Source organism: Aquila chrysaetos, chromosome 11, assembly GCF_900496995.4.
Source record: "Aquila chrysaetos chrysaetos chromosome 11, bAquChr1.4, whole genome shotgun sequence".
Taxonomy (NCBI): domain Eukaryota; kingdom Metazoa; phylum Chordata; class Aves; order Accipitriformes; family Accipitridae; genus Aquila; species Aquila chrysaetos.
The window spans coordinates 25,493,362-25,507,561 of NC_044014.1; the positions used below are offsets into that span (position 1 = coordinate 25,493,362).

The window sequence follows — 14,200 nt, forward strand, 5'->3', positions numbered from 1 at the left end:
GGGAGGCGGCCCCTCGCCTTAGCGAGACTATCGGTTCACCGTTTGTGTTTGATTTCAGCTAGGCTGTGCTGAGAGCCTCCTGGGTATGCACACGGTATCACCCGGGCGGTATATACATCCTGCTTTGTGTCTGCGCGCTCCCGAAGCGTACCGAGTCCTCTGCCCTGAACCCCGGGTTTACCGTGTCGGCGGATGCCCCGAGCGGAGTCCGCAACCCTCTTGCCTCTCCCTGGATTGCCTTTTTCTTTTCTCTTTGTACTTTGCATCCCACTATCCCCCCACCTCCTCATCCCATAACATTTTTTCACACGCAAAATGTGTTAATCAATCTTTTACTTTTGTTTCCGGATCTGACATGGTGGCCCACACAGTCTACAACATTAACAAAAAGGTCACTTAGAGATAAAACACGTTTGACAACTGAAGAACAAGGCAAGTGCTTTAGGGGTCGCGTCCAATTCCTGACCTGGACTCCGACCAGAACAGGCGCTGATCCTGGAAGGGGTGGGCGAGAGGAAGGACTTTCACTTTCTCGCGTTTGTATCTGCTGAACCAAGTCCTTTTTCCTCCCTTGAAACACCGATCTCCCCCAGTCCCTAAACAGATGTGTCAGATAGCCTTTAATGATCTGCTCTTCTTACGGGGTAGACATAAGGCAGGTTTTCCTAGATATCTCCCCCCGTGCCGTAAAGCTGTAGCCTTTAAATCCTGCAGCCAAGTAAGTGTATCTGCTGTCTTTTATTAAAACCACTTTACTCTTTTAATATAGTGTATGGAGTAGGGTAAATATGCGGAACTCCTCTACCTTCTGTAAAGATACAATTAATTTTAACAAACTTTTTAATTTCTGTATTTTCTCTGAAAGTATAGGGCTTATTGCCACAACTTCTCAGTGGAAAGTCATAAACGTACTTTCATTTTGCAGTCACCGCGGTCATCTTACAAGACCGTGAAAATTAAAAGAGGGGGGGTGTAGAGAAAGAAATCTTGCATAAAAACCGATATTGCAATAGGACTGGCAAGACCCACAACTTGCCCTCAAGGAACTCCCCCCCCCTTCCTTTATATAGAGTGGAAGTGACTTGAATCTGCCCCAGGTTTTCCCCCAGTTCTTTCTTTTGTTGTCAAGTCCAATTGATAAATGGAGTGCAGTAAAACTCTGGAAGAAAAAAAAAAAAAAAAAGCTGAAACCTTCATTTGTGTTCATTTGCATTAAAGTGCTTGGAACAGCTGTTTTCCTTACAGGACCGGGGAGACTCCTATCTGTTTTCTCGTTGTATTTATCCTGCCTCCCAGGGTGAAAGACTAAAGATTAATTGTCTTAAGGTAGAGTCAGCTGTGGGAAGGCTCTCCCCTCCCCATTTTCCCTTCCCTCTCTCTTTTCTTGTGGAGGTGAGGATGATTTCGGGAAGGAGTTGTTTTACTTGTAAGCCAGGGCAGCAAAGGCGATACCCGGTACATGTGTAAAACAGGCAGCGCACCGACGGGAAAAGCGCGGGGAAGGAGAGGGGGAACAGCACGAACCCCGATCTTTCTGGCTGAAGTAGAAGCATCAGAGGGTAATTTAATTAGTAACTTCAGAAGACAGCTTTTTCTTTTCTTTTCTTTTCTTTTCTTTTTTTTTTTCGCTCAGCCTTTGAAATGAGATTTAAATCACACTCAGTACTGTAAACTTTTTATGTAGAAGCTTGTAAAAAAATCAGCCCCAAGACATCCCCTCCCCCTTGCCCCCTCCAAAGAATTTCTGAGCTATGAGAGCTTATTCACTGCGCTTAACACAGGCAGAAAACGATTCCCAGCGAGGGTCTCCGAGTCAGGATGCACACGCGTAGGATCGGGCGGGCAGCGGGGCTGCAGCTTGAAAGCGGTGCGTAGTTTTTGTTTTGGCTGCTGCGGGCTCCTTTCCTCTCTTGAGCTGAAGAAGAGGGATTCCGTCCTGCTCGTTACCTTCGCGAGGGATCCTTGTTTAATGAGTCCGTGGAGACGGTTTGCTGTTTGGCATTTACTTGTGTAGTCTTGTTGAAGTTTTGGTGGCTGTTGCTTTTATTCTCCTTAAAAAAAAAAAAAAAAAAAAAAAAAAAAAACCACCAAAAAAAACCAAACAAAAAAAACCCAACCAACCCAAACCACCCCAAAAACACAAACCCAACCAAAAACAAACCTAAGGGTTGGAACCCGTCTTCCTCCTCTTACAAAGGAAAATGGTAACTTAAAAAAAGGGAGAGCAAAGGAGGAATTAATTAACAAGTGCCAGTCCACACTTTCCTTTACCTACCAGCTATTGGCAAGCATGTCAAGTCGATTTTATTTGCACACAATGGAAATGATTTATTTTCTCTTAAAAAGGAGTGGGCTGGCAGATATTTGAGGAGGAGAGGAGAGCGAGAGCGAGAGAGGAAAAAAAGTTTGAAAATGCCTTGAACTATTCACTGTCGAGATGGCTAATCAGTATTGAGGCTCGAGGGCACTCGGGCAGCTTTTCAATGCGGTTTTCCTTTCATCTCAAGCTGGATGGAGGCGCTCAATTAAAAGCCTATCAGTTTGTAAGTAAATCAACGCCTATCAAAGTTGTCACATCAAACAAAACGATTATTATTGCAGCCCGCCTCCCCTATTAATCTCCCTCTAAAATAATCCGCTTGACAGGTCAGGCTGGCGAGCTGCAAACCCTGGTCAGGATCAGCCAAAAAACCCGGACTGACTATTTTTCCCTCGGGAGAGGGAACTGCAGAAACCTCGGCACCAGCATGCCTGCTCTGCGAGCTCGCTCTCTTGCCATTTAAGTGTCAGCTTCTGTAGATCATGTTGGAAAAGGGCGTTTAGTCTTTTAAACTGAACAGCAACAACCCTACAGGCCCTTTAGATTTTTTTTTTCTTTCCACCCCCTTTGTTTTCTACCGTTTAGAACAAGGTTAAACGTTTAATTAACAGAAATGTAGTTGCTGAGTTGCGTCTGGGCTATATTTCCATGCATAACACAATTCAGCTACCTGTCTGTCCGTCCGTCCTGTGCGTCAAATTTATTTGCTTTGGTAGTGCTTGCGTTTCACTATCTACCCCAAGGTTTTTATAAGATATGCATTGCAATAGATTTTTGTAAATGGTGCACACACACACACACCCCCCCCCCCCGGAATGATAATACTTCGGATAAGAAATGTGATGGCTTATCAGAAATACCGCACCACGAATTCGTACATTTGGGGAGAGGCACTTTTTTTTTTTTTTTTTTTTTTTTAAATACGAGACTGCATGTGCTCAGATAACAGCTGACGCATCTGCCCAGGTACCCGGCAGAGGTGTGGGGTATTTCTTCCAGAATGTTATTAAAGCAAATAGTTTGAATGCTTGCCAACAGAAAGTAAGATTTCCAAACCTCTTCCCTGTTCGCTTAGTACTCGGAAATATTTACCCTTATGATTGTCATTACTTTCCTAATATATATAAGCAATGTATATTTTACTCTGCATGAGATGTAGGTAATCGTTTTATAAGCGGTGATAATTTTAGAGCCATCTTCAAAATAATAGTAGTCACGTTTAAGTGAACGTGAATTTTAGTCGCCAGTGGTATTTTTACTAAACGAGCAGAAAATCACTTGTTTGTTTGCTTACTGCTTTCCGAAATATATCTTCTAAAATGTTTTCGAATGAGTTTGTCTAATTTTCTTCCTTTTGTTACGCTGAGATAAGGAAGAGATTAGTGCACCTAATAAAATTAGGTAAAAATAATTTCTCTTTTAAGCCCTTTGATAGATTCCCCTTTTGACGTTGTTTCATGTATGAGTGTGAAAATTTTTACTCCCGTGTTGAAACCCTTTTACCAACAGCTATTTTCCAAATCTGTCCTCTTTTATGTTTAAGGTGTTTCTTATGCAAACAGCTTTTATTTTAAATAAGCCTTAAGGTAACTTTCACTAGGGCGAGGGAGAGAGCAAGTCAAACGAGTGTGATGACACGGTAAAGGCTGAGTATGTTTCTTGTTAAGTACATGGAGATTTTTAGTGCCATTTCATGTTATTAAATGTGCTACGATTAAAATGATCGACCCCAAAGCAAGTGAACAGGTTTCCTAATTCGTACGTCTGTACTCGAGCTGGTACTTGCTGCCTAGATTTTAAGAGTGAAAAAAGAGTCTTTTAGCATCTGTAACACCTTGGTCTGATCGTTGAACCTCAGCAATCATAAAGGCATCTCTGTGTTTATCTTCTGTGAAAGCCTGGAGGCTACGGGAGAGAATTATACCAACTAAGCACATATTTGGTTACAGTAATCCTTCAGAAATTAACTATGGCACACAAATGGAGGCGATCTTTAGCTTCATCTCTTGGATCCCAAATGTAGAGAGTGTTTATTGACAACTTTGTTGTGGAAACTGTGCAGATCAACCAGACACGTCTTCAACACCGTGAGGAATAGCGTCTTTTGAGATACGTGGAAAAGTTTTAAGCATATGGCTGGAAAAGGCATTGGAACCCCAATAATTAACCTTATCTAAACACCCAAATGACAAATGAACAATAATCCTTGACGCAGTTACAAGACAGCTACGTTTGGGCAGGGGGTAGGGTCAGGGAGAAGCATGCAATATATCTTAGCTATCTTCTTGAAATAGTCTAGGTCCATGATCCGAAAAGGTTAAAATAATCTTAATTTTAATAACTATTAGCTTGTTTTCGGTCATCCCTAATGATGCATATAGGTCTCCTCTAATGCCCACTGCTTTCATCTTTAGCTTTTTACACCCTAAAATTAATTCCACCTAAAGTACATTTTTCATTTTGTACTGTACTAGTGACGTGCAAATAATTTACATCAGCGTTCATCAGGACTGTCCTGAAGTGATGGATCATTTTGTTGAGTTGCAGTAAAAGTGCAGAATGATCTATAATGATGTAATATATACATTAAAAGGGTGTCTGGATGATCAGAGTTTTGCTAAAAATGTAAAAGGGCTTTTTGATTGATAACAGGGTTGCTGTTTTTCTGCAAAGGCTGTCACAGGCTGACACAATGCTTGAGTTATTAGGGCAGAGAAGGGCAACCATAAATTTCCAACGTCAGGCAAAAACTCTCTTTATTGTCTATATGATGGATGGGCCTCCGTACTAGACACCAAATACTTCGTATCACCCTTAAATGGGAACACATTTTTCGCGGCCATAATTCATGTTTTTTAAATAGAAAGTTTGAAATGCCTGCCTATATTTCACAATCCTGACATATTTATGAATCACTCCCTGCATGCAAATATAATTATTTAAAGCACTGAGGTGACATATGGGTTAGAAATGTACCAAATGCTGTTAGCGGAGTGATTTTTTTTAATTCCCCAAATTGAACACCATAGAAAACTCTGCCTGTCTGTTCAGATCAATAAAGTCGAAGGTGAAGTTTTACTGATTTTGTCAGTGCCACATACAGATATTCGGTTTTGATTAGGTGAAGCTGACAAAAAGGGAGTCCTTTTGCAATTACCATCAGGTTAATGAAAGAAACACTCATCTTTCTCCTGGCACCCCCACGCAGGCATAGGCGCTTTCCCCCCTCTCTTTTCGGGCGATGAACTAGCCGGAGGTAAATTTGACAGGCGTTATTTTTTTTAGAATTTATTTTCCGTCCAGCAGCGCTCGTCTCGGAGGGCGCGCCGGTCTCCGAGCGGGAGAGGGGGCTGATGGCGGGGGGAGGGTCGGCCGGGCCGGGCGGCCCGGGGCCCGCGCTTTCCCGGCGCGGTGCCGCCGCGGCTCCTTGCCCCTCTCGCCCTCGCCCCTTCGCGGCGGCCGGAGACGAGCCCGCCTCTCGCGGCGTTTGCCCCGAGCCGCTCCCGGGAAGCCGCCGCGGGCAGAGAAACCCACCGCCTCTCCCCGCCGGGACCGCGCCCCCCCCGCCGGCCGCCCGCTGCCCGGCGCCCACCGGGAGCGCGGGGCAGGCGGCGGCGGTCGCCGTCCCGGCGGCGGAGCTGCCCTCCCTGCCGGGCACGGCGCGACGTTACCTGCCGACTTAGGCGGCGGGCTCTGTTCAGTCACACCGACCAGCGGCAGCGCGGATTAGGCGGCCGCTCCGCTGCTGGTTTGTTTTAGTCAATTACGGGGAAAAGCATCCCACCCTCTCGGCGGGGAGGCCCGAGCAGCAGCGCCTGCAAGGAGACACGGCGCGGCCCCCGGTGCCGGCGCCCAGAGCCGCCGGGCAGCCCCGCGGCCGCCGAGACTTCCGCCGGGGCGGGCGGAGCCGCCCGTCTCCGCTCCGCCCGCCAGCTGCGCCCGCCCCCCGCCGCCGGGCCGGGCCGGGCCGAGGACGGGGGGGCGCGGTGGCCGAGAGGGAAGGGGGAGAGGTACCCGAGCCCTAGTAAGTACCGCGGGAAAGTACTGGAGCGGGTCGGTGCCCGCGGTAGGGCCGGCACCTGGCGTCTGGGACTCGCCGGCGCGGTCCCGTGCCTCTTCGCGGCGTGCCGTGAGCCCCGGGCGCCGCAGCCCCACCGCAGCCTGCTCCGCGCTTTGACTGAGCTCCTCCTGCCCTGGGCGTGTGTGCCCGCAGACCGGGAGCCGCTAACTCAGCCTGAGGGTCTGGCCTGTAACGTACACCGTTGTTTTTATTTAATTGAAACTTACGTTATTTTCAACAGAGCTCAAGCGATGTGAGCATCAAAACCACTTAGTATCCTGAATATTTTTTTCCCGTGGACTTGTGTGTAAATGTGTAAAATGTTTGCAGCGGTCCAAACTTACTATAGCAGGCTGACTCTTTGCCCATAAAATGTTAAATCAACCATGACCAGACTCATTTTCCCATGTCAGCCAAGAGGACTCTGTAAATCAACACATTAGGGCTTCGCTGGGTAGGAGCTGCGTGTGCTTCATGCAAAATGGCCCTGACAGCCGCTCTCTTGGTGCCGTGGTTGTCAGCCTGTGGCTGACTGCAGAATTGTCATGTGGCAGTGGGAAACCTTGCAGGTAGAGTGCAAAATCATTGGCGATGCGTTATGCAGGAGACCGAGGACTGGCACAGTAGAGGGAAAGGGTACAGGTTGTTTTATGAGGACTGGCACAGCAGAAAGAAAGGGTACAGGTTGTTTTACCTTTTGATGTGATTGTGTTTTTAAGACGCACAGGTGTTTTGCAAAGCCTATCCCACCAGCTTGAATCACTTAGATTAGCCTGTGCCTCCTGTGAAGGCCTGGTTACTTGTATGTGGGCAGAGAAGTTCTGCAGGCACTTCCTATCATCTCAGGATGGAACGCACATGGAAGCCATTAGAGATACCTCTTCTCAAGGTTATGAAGGGGTGTGTGATAGCTATGCAGGATGCAGATGAGCACAGTGGATAAATACAGCTAAGAAAGAATAGCCTTGGCCATAGGTGACCATGCAGAAAAAAACAAGACAGACTCCCTTCTTTGTTTGAGACACAAGAAAAAAAAAAAAACCAACAAAACCCCACCCTCCCCCCCAACTCTAAACAATATGCTGTATTTTGTAAACAGCCTCAGCCAGCCAGCCCTTACCTAAACCACTATCTTTGGGTAAGGGTTCAGTTACCAGAAAGCTTATTTCTGTGTGCTAGTAGGTTGAAAGGGACAGGAGACATAATACAGCATGTAACAAAATAATATAACCCTTTACTACCACACAACCAATCCCAATAGTTATACACATTGAATCAGATTAGATTCAGATATCAAGGCAGAGCTTTGTGCTATATTTCATGAAAGGGGCCTCAGCGTAGAGAAATCATTATCCGGTGCTCCTTGCTGGATTGCCTCCCACTCAGAGGAGTGACCCAGCTATGACCCAGACTCTGAACACTTGTGTGTAAATTTAATTTTCAGTATTACATCATTTCAACCGGAATCTCACCTCTTTGCTCACTGTTGTGCTATGTGGCTTACCTGGAGGTAAAGAAAGAAAAGGAGAGGAAGAAAATGTGCCAAATACTAGGAAATATAAATTTAGCTTAAAAGTATGCACATAGCCACTTCTACCCTGTGGTCTAGTGAGACAAAATGAGTGAGCCATCAGTAAGGTGAGAGGAAAAAAAAATCACACGATAAGTTTAAAGTCCTACAAGATGTCAAAAGGAAGACGGTTACTTATGAAGTGGTGATACAAACTCTGCTTACAAATTTTCCTGTGTTTTAAAAGAAATTTTAAAAAGTCAGAAGTCATTAGTCAAACAAGTGTCTGTAGCAGCATTTCTCCTTGGTCACTACTCTCAATACCTGAAGAAGGGCTGAACAATGACAACTTGTTCTTCAAAATTCAATGTACTTTCTCATGTGTTTTTTTCATATTTGCTGTTTTCTCCAGCAAATTTTTTGAATATAAGCTGTATGGAAATCAACAACAACAAAAAAAGTAAATTTTGCATTGTGAAATTTTCCCTGTGAGAATTATCTGTCTCAATGAAGATACATTTTTAGGGGAACTAAAACCAGTCCTCTTGCAAAGGCTGCCTGTTCCCTGAAATGTTAAAGGATGTGAAGCAGGCTAAGAACAAGAAACAACTAAGCACACACCCTACTTAATCTAATTGTAATTTTTATTTTTCATTAACTGAGCAGAGAGTTACTCTTCACGTCATTTCTTTCCCATAAAAAAACATATTTCTTCCTTCTTTTTCTATTTCATTCACAGAAAGTTCATGTCCTCAACAGATGACAAAGTAGGCAGAAGCATACAAGTGTGAAGAGTTTTTTTCCTGACCAGCTTCATTCAGGTACTCCCAACTCTGATAAATGTACTACCTTTAGTGTCAGGAGTGGAGATTAAAGGCAACAGGAGCTTGGCCAAGGTCACAAGTCCTTACAGTAAATAAGCAGTCTGTTCAAGTAAACTTATTAAATTGTGGCCACAGAAGAACAGAGACTAGACAGAGTTAGCAACTCTTATGTTGCATTTCCAGGTTTACCATTAGCAGTGTGCAACTTCATGGTGTGGCTCTGTATCTGTAAAATGGGGTTCTGGTATTTAGTTATCAATTACAAAGAGTTTTAATGATGATAAGGTAGTAAATGCTTTAATGCATTACCATAGCATAGAAATACAAGAACTTAATCTCCCATTCCCTATAGAAAAGCTCCAACATTATGCAGTGTGTCTTGCTGTATAATAGCATAGTCAAATCAAGAGGATCATCTCATTCCTGTTCAGGGTGCCATGCTCTCTTGTCAGAATTAAATATGCATGCTGCAAGTTCTATGTTTTGCATTTCTTAGTAACCGGAAACAAACATGCTTCAAGGTTTCTTATTCCTCCACTGATTTTCAAATTCATGAAATGATGTAATACAACATGTGCGTGTAATGATGACATATATTTGGTCCTTTGAATCAGTAGTTGCCAGAAGTTTCTATAATACTTGAAGTTGGTGTTCTTGTTATTTTCTTTAGATTTATGCAATATGGTGTTTTTACCTGTGACCTTGAAATCATGAGTAATCTCCATGCTAGTATGACAAAAGTACAAATGGTATTTTTATATAGCTTTGGTAGTCTTGTTTGAATGTTATTAATATACAAGGTTAAAATCAATTAGCAAAACACCATTTTGGAAATGTAATTTATTAACACTGTACAAGAGTATTCTTCGATTGAATAGCTCTAAGACAGAGATAATATAATAGCATTGTGGCTACTTCAGTTAGAGCTTGCATCTTCTCTCTGTGGACTGAAAGGCAAAATTTTCTCATTTACTTCTATATGAACAGAATTGGACTGTAGTAAGCAGCTGTTTAGTTCAGTAATCACCCATTGTCTCATTCCCACACTTTTATCATGATCTCAATGGGAAAAAACAAATTTAACTAGGATGCCTTCATATGTATTATGGGTATTTAATATCAAAGTATGTTAATAAGAAAGGGGAATGGTTGGACCCAAATTACAACATCTAAGAAAAACAGCAAACATTAGCTTAAAACCCAATTTTAAAAGATGCTTTGCTTTCCCTGGGCTGCTGGTATCCATTTGAATCTGTAATTGTTAATAATATTAATAAACCAGAGGAGAAAAAATAAGAACCTGATGCCGTTTTTCATTATTCATCATGAAAACTGCATAGAGTGGATAGGATTTTTAAAAGGGTATATTTCTAATTACAGCACTCATATAAACAACTGTGGATCTGTAATGGGCTCTTTACAGTGGAGGCAAAAGCTATTCTTGGCCAGAACTGCCTGCTTCTTTCAATATGCCTCTTAAAGTCACTTGTGTAACAAAGACAGTGAGAAAAAGTTTCCATGGGGTTCAGTTGTGGATGTGGAGATAAGTTGACCTTGATTTTTTGGGCTGACATTTGAAATTTCTGTGAGTTGGATGGCGGGAAAATCCCTGTTATGTGCAGTAGCGAAGGACAAGATTAGTTCAGTCGGGTTCTGGGCGAGCAACCTGATGTAACCAAGTTGAAAGGAAATATGGTTCTTCCCTGTGGCAGGATTGTAGTTCTATTTATATATTTATTTTGGAGTAATGAAAGCAATAACATTTTTACAGTGAACAGTAAATAATCATGGGATGCCAAAATACCCAACCCAGGGTAGGGTATATTTATGTTTGTAGTTTATACACACACAGAGAAAAGTATTACCTCTTGGAGAAGTCTTGGGCTAAAGATGGTTTGGTATCTTTTACACAATCTTGGCTGCATGTCTCTGGATAGATCAAGTGTTTATCAGTAGTGCCCTTACATCTTCCCAGAAGGCCTAGGTATGCTTTCTTGTGGAATATTATGAAGTGTCCCAGGAAAAAAAAACAATATACAGCACCCACAGATTTCTCCAGTTACCTGTCCTCAGCGTGGGCACTAGAATATCAATGGTTCTGTTGCACTGGGGACTTCCTAAGACCTTGTAAGGCAAGGTGAATTTCATTCTTATAAGATTAAGAACTGAAACAGACTCCTGAAGTACAGAAAAATTAATTTAACAGTTATAAAGATGTCAAACTGATGACACCAGAGAATGAAGTGCAGAATGTCCTCCTCTGCCTTGCCAGAATAATTAGAGAACAGTTCATTCATATCCTCTCTGTTGATTCTGCAAAAATACCAGTTGCGTGACTGGACTTCTGTGATCGAGATGCCCACTAATTCATCTCACAGATTACCTAACGGCTAGAGTGTGGTAACATCTTTGATACAGACTTTGATACAGTAGCCAGTGGCTACTGGCTCCATGTTTCATTTTCTAAACGTAAAGTTATTTGAATTTTTTACCTCTGCTCATATACTATGTGGCTGATTTTGATTCTTTGCCCTTTACTGCTAAAGATTTTTAGTTCACCTTTAAGTGACAAGTTCAGATATGAACTGCTCGACTTTTATCAGTTTAGGTCAAATCATGAGCAGAGCTTTTTGGATTAAAAATGCTTAGTCTTCCACCCTTCCATTCCATATAAAATAAAATTGCCTGAAGATATCCACCATAATCTAATCTATGATATTCTGATATGTACTGTATACTATCAACTTTAACATTTTTAAATCTTAAGTGAATATCTGCTATCACTGCTTAATACAAATAGTTCTGAGTGATTATAAAAATATTTAATGCATAATGCATGTCACTCAGGTATTATTGTCAGTAATGGATGAGGAACAACATTTGGATAATTTATAAAAGTAGACAAAAACATTTTTCAGTAGTTACTGTTTTCAGGGTGTTGGTTTCTAATAATAACATTTTGGTCATAATGCCTTTTTAGCATAACTTAAATGACTTTACTTATGCAAATTGGTGAACTAACTTGAGTGCTTTTATTCTACCTGAAACACTGAAAGTGTCTTGCATTATAGAAACGCGTATAAAAACAGTTTAGGTCTTTTGCTTGCTTCAAGTCAAACAGTAAAACGGATCACAATTTTTCTTGGTTACAAAGGAAAGGAGACCTCCCCTTAACCCTGTGTGTGACTTGTGAGGTGCCAAGGTGTTGGAGAGGAACCTTAATGATAACTCTCTTTCCCCTAACAATGGGGAATCCTTAAATGGCAGAGATTTATGGAGAGAACAAATACATCAAGTGAAGGAGAGAACATAGCTCAGACACATTGTGGGCTGCAGTGGTGCTGAACCTGGTGTGACTGCTGTGGTTGAGGGGGAACTGTCGTGCTGGGAGCTGGTAAAAAGCTTTTCTTCAGCTTTTACCATGACTTTGAGGTGTGCCAAGCCTATCAAAGGCTGTAGCTACCCTATTGGTTTATGAAGCTCTTAAGCTTTGGTGCCCCAGTTGTGTACACTGTTTGCTTTTAGGCTTCCACCTGGAACAAATAATTTCCTTCCTGCTAAGAGAAAGTTTGGGGCCAATTTAGCAGGCAGTTCACTTCATTGGCTGCTGCATTGGGACAATATTAGACCCATGCTGGGTTTCATTTCCTCTACCCATGTGAGGTATACCAGTTATATCCAGAAGGCCTTGGAGGTTTGTATGTCCCTGTAGTGCCATCAGACATGCACCACACATTTTATGTCTCATACCAGATTATAGAAATCTGACTGCAATGCAGCCTTAAATTTTTTAGCCTTTTGACTTACTTTTAACCAACGAATAAACAAAACTATGATGTTGTAAGGGCACACAGGTAAGAAATGAGACCTGAGGAGATTGGGCCTGCTGGATATAGCCCAGGCCTATGCTGAGGAAAAGTTTCTCAGTAGCACACAAGAAGAGGTGACTTAGTGGCACCTCGACATGGCTGGTTCTGACCACAGAGACAAGCAACTTGAAGGAGAAACCCTGAAAGCTACCTACTTAAAAGATAAGGATGTCAGTAGACCACTTGGATAGTTCTGCATCTATATTAGGCTGAGCTGCATTGGATTTCTGACCTGAAGACCACTGCAGAGACGTCTGGATTCCTTGACTTTTTAGTTTAGGGCCTGAACTCTATGCTCGGCTGGGTGAGTGTAGGAGCTGAGCCTCCACAGTCCTCTAGGGAGAAAAGGAGAAGGTGCCATTTTCTGTCTGTCTCACATCTCCAGGGTAGCAGTGGGACAGAAATTCCAGGATGAGACAAGAGACCAGCTTGGGTAAGTGCCCTGATTTTATTATACCTTTTTGAAGTTGGGGAAGGAAGGAGAACATGGTCAGCTTGTAGGGAATGTATGCTATAAAGCAGCGGACAACCAAGCAGGAGGTACCTATTGCAGAAACTTTGTGCTCAAAGGCCAGAAATGGCTTCCAGAATTCCTTCATTCCATATCATCCACAGTCATGAGGAAAAAATGGCCTCTTTAACCAACAGTTTTGCAGACTTTGCTCATTGCTCACAGTATTGACTACCGTATATGCCTATACACCAACAGTGGCTCATCTTAGCTCACTAGCAGCCAAGAGCAGGGCATACAATCTCAGTAAGTGGTATTGTACACGTCATCACTATGGACAGTATGCTCACAACCTGCTTTCCCTTCAGCTTTGCCTATCAGACATATTGCTGGCTCACTAAGGCATAAGATTGCATTTCTCTTCTGATGCTGCCACCCTAACTTGGAAAACATAAGCCTCAGCACATTCCTGCAGCCCCTTCAGTAACATGAATGGTCCATTCACTCAGGTGGGAAGGTCACCAATTACTTTTTCCTGGTGTGTAGTTTCTGGACATAATGCAGCCTCATTTCTAGCTTTTTGGGTACTGTAGTATTGGAATTCCTTGGTTGGAATTCACTTGCAAGAAGAGGGTGCTCATCTGTTCCAAGATAAAGCTTCTCAATATAACTGGACATGTTCTTCACCACTTCTATAGTAATCAGTGTAGGCTAGCAAGACCATAGGTTGGTGTCTCTTCTCAGTCATGCAATTAAAAGAGCCAGGTGGGAGCATTGTGTTGGGTGGATGACAGTCTGCGAGACCTTAGGAACCTCGAGCTGATACACATTATGCAGGGATAGAAAACTGATATTACAGACTTCCTCTATGCCATACTCATTTTCTCTCTTGAAAGACCTGGGCTGCCAGACACCACAGTGTTATGGTCATCCTCTAGGTGTCCTCTAACAGGTTTCTGGAACACTAGGAGCTGTCACTAATTAATTAGCTGATACATTGGGTCAGATTGCTTTTGCAGGGGTCACATTAGACACAAAGCATTGATTGACTACAGTATATGCAGAGTTTTAGAATGGCCTGTTGTCCTGGTTTCAGACCTGTGCCTGGAGCTGGTAAGGGACAGTTTGGAGATCAGCCCATCTACATAAGCAGGACTTAGTCCTGG

The 14,200-nt window shown here is 43.0% G+C and overlaps 1 protein-coding gene across 1 annotated transcript in view; it reads left to right on the plus strand.

Annotated features, from left to right (window-relative positions):
* The first annotated feature begins 390 nt into the window (after positions 1-390).
* The window catches only part of LRMDA (leucine rich melanocyte differentiation associated), a 721,663-nt gene continuing 707,853 nt past the window's right edge, over positions 391-14,200 (plus strand). The window contains exons 1-2 of the mRNA XM_030030274.2: positions 391-718; positions 8,630-8,711. The gene's annotated coding sequence lies outside the window, so the exon portion shown is untranslated. The remainder of the gene's footprint in view (positions 719-8,629; positions 8,712-14,200) is intronic.